We start from the raw sequence: 6584 nt of genomic DNA, 5'->3' as shown, positions 1-6584 counted from the left end.
GAGGTAAGTGGGCTAGAACTTTAAGTCCCAGCGGACGGATGACACTCAAGTTGTTTATTTACAGATGAGTGTACCCAAATGCAATCATCTTTTTAAAAAGATGTGAATTAGGCGGGGCTTGTATATCAGGTCATCCTTTTCTTTTTTCTTTTTTTTGTATTCACAGCTTCAATGACTTCTCAAATCTTCCAATGGCTTGCCCGGTTTTTTCTCTTCGGTCCCTTTGCTCTCATCTCCCTCTGCTACTATAATATCTTCCCCTTCACCCAGGTTAACAGTTACACCTTCCTACTCTTTTAGCCTATTGTTTTCTCTTCCCCCACCAGCCTTCTCCCTCTCAGTCTGGTACCCATCCAAGTCTGTTTTGGTGAGACAACTTTCCTTGATTTTTTTTGTTTGTACTGGTCCTTTGGATGGACTAACTTCGCTCAGCATCCTGTCCTCCAAATCCATCCATGCCAGGAGGGCGTTCACAGTTTCATCATTATTCTTTAAAGATGCATCGTATTCAGTTATGTTCCAAGATTCTTCATCCTTTCTTTCATGGATGAGTATTTATATTTTTCCCATAATCTTTCTTGTGAATCGTGGTGCAAGAACATGAGTGAATGCGTTCTTATTCATGCTGTTTTGTTTCTTGTTTTCTTTTCTTTCTGAAAGGGCTGCACCAAGCAGAGCTCCTGTTGGGTCCTTTGGTATTTCCGTTCCCAGTTGTCTGAAGAAGAAACATATCGCCCCCCACACTGGTGGTTTTGTTTTCCAGTCCCACCGACAATGTCTGAGGTTTCCAGTCTCTTCCCACTCTCTCCATCGGTGGCTGTTTCCTGCCTTTTTTGAACTTCACTATCAATTCTGGGGTGAGGTGGGATCCTTTCCATTTGCATTTCTTGGAGGACTAGGCAGCTGGAGCATGTCTTCAGATGCTGGTTGGCCACCTCAATGTCTTCTTTGGTAAACTGTGTGTTCCTGTCCTCTGCCCAATTTTAAAACGTATTCCTCTTTTTCTTGTTGCTGTTCCAATTTTCTATACATTTTCAAGATTAGTCCCTTCTCTGATTTGTTACTAACAAAACTTTTTCCCAGTTTGTGGATCTCTTTTTACTCTTTGGGTGAAGTCTTTTGATGGACAAAAGTTTGGTAGTTTTAAGAGATTCCAGTTATGTATTATGCTTTCTGTTGTGGGTATATTTTTCATTATGTTTTGAGTGTATGTATGTTATCTATTAGGGCAGGCACATTTGTACCTATTCAGGGACTTTGATGATTTTTGTAGTTCTAGGTTTTATATCAACTTCTTTAATCCATGTTAAAGTTTGTGTTTATATATGGAATGAAATATTAGTCCATTTCAGATTTCTGCAAATGTAAATCAAATTTTACTAGCAACATTTATTAAAGAGACAATCTCTTCCCCATTGAATGTGTTTCGGCCCTTTGTCATAAATTCATTGTTCAATGTATCTATCATTGTACCAGTACTGACTATTTTGTTAACTATGGCGGAGATTGGAAGTGAGAGAGACCTACTGCTTTGTTCTAGCTCTTTAGTAATGCTGTGCTTATCTTAGGTCTCGTTCCTTTCCATATAAACGTGGTGATTCATTTTTCCATCCCTTTAAATGGGTCTGGATTGAAATATTTGTAGATCATGTTGTATAGTATTGACAATAAATAAAGTCTTTGGAGAGATGATTACAAATGAAACAGGGTTGACCAAGGTATATATGAAAGTGTATATGTCAGATTTTATAAACTTTGACCACCCATTGGCTTTGAAAGAAGGAATTCATTTGTAAAGAGCTATAAAACTATGCTCAGTTTAGTTTTTAAGATGCATCATTTTTGAGCTATATATAGAAGTGGTTAAGCATAGGTAGTCTTTGTTTTATCCATAAAACTATTTTCTAATTTAAAATAGAAAATGTTCTATCTCATACTGTTTTACTGTTTCTCTACCATAATTTCATGTTTATATTATTACATCAACATTTTATTTTTGAGTAGCACAATATGAACTTGATTTAATCTTAAGATAGTTACCAAGTGGTGGCAATAACAATTATAGGCATATGCATTTGTGAAAATAAAAAAAATCATTATTTTTCTAATGTACTTTTAATCCTAGCTAGAAGGTTAAGGAATTGTACTGGAAAAAATGCACCTTAGAATTCATGATCCTTTTTTTCCCTGGCCTGTGGATTTATTTATTTATTTTCCCAAGCCATTTCATTAAGACCTAATCCAGACATTATGCTATTATTCTATCAATTTTGAAATATTGAACTACTTTCAAAATTGTGGAACAAATATACAAGATATAGATGGGCAGAGAAATCCACAAATAATTGACGAAGAGTAATGGGTTGTCTCTTGTCTCAGCAGGGACAAGAACAGATTAAAAAAATTGTATTTCCTTTCCAATTGAAACTTGAGTCAAAGGCATGCCCTGAGATTTGGGGAGCAGTTTAGCATACTGCTGACGGTACTGTGACATTCTAGGGGATTCTCAGGATACAGCTGATAGAACTTCCTGATGGAAGGGCTAAAGTAGGCCACTGTGGCATCAGGCCCCGAATGGAACAATTTCTTTCTTCTTCAGTAGCCCAAGTGACGTGACAGTCCTCACAAGGCTAGCAACCCGTTTCAAGAAGAGGACATGTCGTTTATTAGACCCCATTATCAGACTGATAATCAGCAACTATACTTCAGTATAATAGTACAATATAGTAATATATTTATAATACTCTTAAACGAATTGCCATTGAGTTGACGCTGACTCACAGCGGCCCCCTGTGGGTTTTTAAGACTGCAATTGTTTCCAGGAGTAAAAAGCCAGTCTTTCTCGGGGAGCTGCGGGTGGTTTTGAATGGCCAATCTTTGGAATTGCAGCCCAACTTGCCACCACGGCACCACCAGAGCTTCATATGTATATACTAGTAATATAGAATAACAATATTCATAATATCCAAACCCCAAACCATCACATTCCAATTTAGAGTGATGGTTTCTGAGATGGTAAATCTTCATCGGCACAGTCTCATCTTTCTAATATGAAGCAGCTTGTGGGTTGAAACTGCTGACGCAGCAGCTGACACACCAACATCTAACCCACAGTGCATCAAGGCAGTATGATAATAAGCAACATTATAAATGGAGAAAATATTCAAGAATTTCATTTTACGTCTTACTCCATCACCGTGGAAATCATAGTCAAGAAATCAAATAATGTAATACATTGGGAACATTTGCTGCAGAAGCCCTCTTTAAAGTTTTAAAATACAAAGACCCTGGCTGCTCCAGACTAGAGTTGGCGGTTGGACCTCTGGAGGCCTTCACTGCGATGTTACCCTTTTCTTTCCTGCGGGCGGCCCTGCCCCTTCAGAGATGCAGCCTGCTCGGCAGAATGGTTGTGCGGACACAGCATAGCAGAATGGCCCAGATGCAGACTGGGGACACAGCCAGCGGCTGGACAGGCCAGGAGAGCCTGTCGGACAGTGACCCTGAGATGTGGGAGTTGCTGCAGAGGGAGAAGGACAGGCAGTGTCGTGGCCTGGAGCTCATTGCCGCAGAGAACTTCTGCAGCCGAGCTGCCCTGGAGGTCCTGGGGTCCTGTCTGAACAACAAGTACTCGGAGGGTTATCCTGGCAAGAAGTACTATGGGGGAGCAGAGGTAGAGGTTGAGATCAAGCTGCTGTGTCAGTGCTGAGCCTTGGAGGCCTTCAACCTGGATCCTGCGAAGTGGGGGGTCAATGTCCAGCCCTATTCAGGGTCCCCAGCCAATTTGGCCGCCTACACTGCCCTCTGCAGCCTCATGACCGGATCATGGGGTTGGACCTGCCTGACGGGAGCCATCTCAGCATGGCTACATGTCTGATGTCAAGCGGGTCTCAGCCACGTCCATCTTCTTTGAGTCTGGGCCATATAAGCTGAACCCCCAGACTGGACTCATTGACTACGACCAGCTGACCCTGCCCGTCTCATCCGACCACGGGCTCCTCATTGCCGGGGCCAGTGCGTAGGCTCACCTCATTGACTATGCCTGAGTGAGAGAGGTGTGTGATGATGTCAAGGCGCACCTGCTGACAGACATGGCCCACATCAGCGGCCTGGTGGTTGCCAAGGTGATCCCCTCGCCTTTTGAGTACGCGGATATTGTCACCACCACCACTCACAAGACTCTTCGAGGGGCCAGGTCAGGCCTCATCTTCTCCCGGGGAGGGGTGCGGGCTGTGGACCCCAAGTCGGGCCGGGAGATCCCTTACCCACTTGAAGACCGAATCAACTTTGCTGCGTTCCCTTCACTACAGGGTGGCCCCCATAACCAAGCCATTGGGGCTGTCGCTGTGGCTCTACAGCAGGTCTGCACGCCCGTGTCCCGAGAGTACCTCTTTCAGGTGCTGAGAAACGCCCGGGCCATGGCCGATGCCCTGCTGGAGCGAGGCTACTCCCTGGTGCCTGGTGGCACCGACAACCACCTGGTGCTGGTGGACCTGAGGCCCAAGGGTGTTGGAGCTTGTGTCAATCACCGCAAATAAAAACACCTGCCCCGGGGAGCGCAGTGCTGTCACACCTGGGGTCCTGCGGCTTGGAGCCCCCGCCTTGACCTCTTGACAGTTCCGGGAGGAAGACTTCCGGGGAGTGGTGAGCTTTTTAGATGAAGGGGTCAACATCGGCTTGGAAGCAAAGAGGAAGACTGCCAAGCTCCAGGACTTCAACTCCCTCCTGCTCAAGGACCCAGAAACCAGGCAGCACCTAATTGACCTCAGGCAATGGGTGGAGCAGTTTGCCAGAACTGGCTTTGACGAGCACTGAAGGCCCTGGGCCCTGAGGCCCCTCCACGTAGACTAGACATGCTTCTCCCCGACTGCTGCACCAGTGGAGCAGGGAGCAAAAGACCTCTGGCTTAGGGGAAGAGCCTTCCCAGAATCCATAGCAGTTGACTTTTTGTAACAAGACTTAGAAAGGGGTCTGGGCCTTTCTGCCCTAACTCTCTGCACCATGATCTCAGTGTTAAAGGCTCCCGCTATTTCTCGGGGAGGGGGAGTTACCTTTCTGAGCCAGAGGGGGGGACTGGGCACAGTGCCCGCCTTCCTGTTTTTATCTAATAAAATGCTAAGCTGCAAAAAAACATTTTTTTAAATACAAAAAAGACTTAAGAACTGAGGTGGGCCTGCTCAAAGCCATGATGCTTTCAATTGCTTCATATGCATGCAAGAGCTAGACAATGGTTAAAGAAGAATGAAGACTAATGCCTTTGCATTATGATATTTGTAAAGATGATGGTACTATGGACTATTAGAAGAATGGACAAATCTGTCCTGGAAGAAGTGTATCCTGATGCATGTCCTGAATGCTCCTTAAGAACAAGCAAGGTAAGAGTCCAGGTGGCATATTTTGGACATCTTATAAGGTGGGAGAGGGTCAGTGAAAAGTGTAAGGGTGGTACAGGACCAGTAGTGTTTATACTGTGATTCACAGGGTTGCTATGAGTCAGAACTACACAAAGGCATAAAGCAGTTGATTAGTGTTGCATGCCCTTTATGAATGTATGACAGGTGTTTATTCTGTTGTCAGTGGCCATGTCACGCCAATTATTGAATAGTTTGATGGCTATCTCTGCCCATATTGGCCATGCCTCTGGTAAAACATATGTTCCATGGCACAAATGGTTTATAATGCTTGTGAGTCAGAAATAGTCACCAACTGAATTTGAATCATAGGGTCCAATGTCCAATATAGCACAAAAGAAAAAAGAGAACTTTCAAAATATGTTTAATCTGGATTCACTGGGAAGAGGTTTTCAAATGTATCTAGGTTGTGTTCTATATGTTCCCCCCCCCCACCCCCCCATCTCTCTCTCTCTCTCTGGATCCCAGTTTCCAAATCTAGAACATTACAAGGAGTGACCAAATAGATGCTATTAATATACATTTCATCCCTAAACTGTACTACCCACAACTTTAAAACCTCTTTATACTTCCTGAGAACTATGGGAAGGATCTAGAAAATAATGCCATTCCCATCAAGCTGTACGGAATGGTTTAGTACAAAACCTCAATCTCACTAAGTAATGTGTTAATTGAATTCCTACTTTATAATTGTGAATCAATGAACTAAATTATTTTTATTTATCTAATTTTATTTCTTCTGCCATGTCTTCATTCTTCAAATACGTAGCAACTATTCCCACAGGGCAATATACTTATAACCTATTCCCATGAGATAACATTAAAAATTAGTGGATACAGCAGCTGGAGAAAATCATAAAAAGGCACCTAACTAATGCAGCCCTTATGAGAGTTTTGTTTGTTTGAAAATGTGTTAGCTAAACTGAAGGCACACTAAAGCATTAAAATATTTAGATGAAAGTTTCTAAAAATATTTTCTTCTGATAATGATACCCCGATTCTCACCTTTCAGTTTAGTGATTTTATGGAAAAATGAGTCACATGATGTACTCAATGAATAAGGAGTCCATGGTCAAATAATTTCGGGAAAAATTTATATTCATGGCTTATCTTGGAAAATCACATTCCTTAAATATTTTGCAATGAAAGACCTCTTCATTTAATTTCAACTAGAGT

At 42.8% G+C, this 6584-nt stretch overlaps 1 pseudogene; it reads left to right on the top strand.

Moving 5' to 3' along the window:
- Positions 1–3340: 3340 nt before the first annotated feature.
- Positions 3341–4812, top strand: LOC105978435 (annotated as a pseudogene).
- The last annotated feature ends 1772 nt before the right edge of the window (positions 4813–6584 follow it).

This window comes from Echinops telfairi, unplaced genomic scaffold, assembly GCF_000313985.2.
Source record: "Echinops telfairi isolate 266 unplaced genomic scaffold, ASM31398v2 ScPeMD7_70;HRSCAF=299, whole genome shotgun sequence".
In the NCBI taxonomy this organism is placed as follows: Eukaryota; Metazoa; Chordata; class Mammalia; order Afrosoricida; family Tenrecidae; genus Echinops; species Echinops telfairi.
This window is presented reverse-complemented; position numbering and strand designations above follow the sequence as displayed.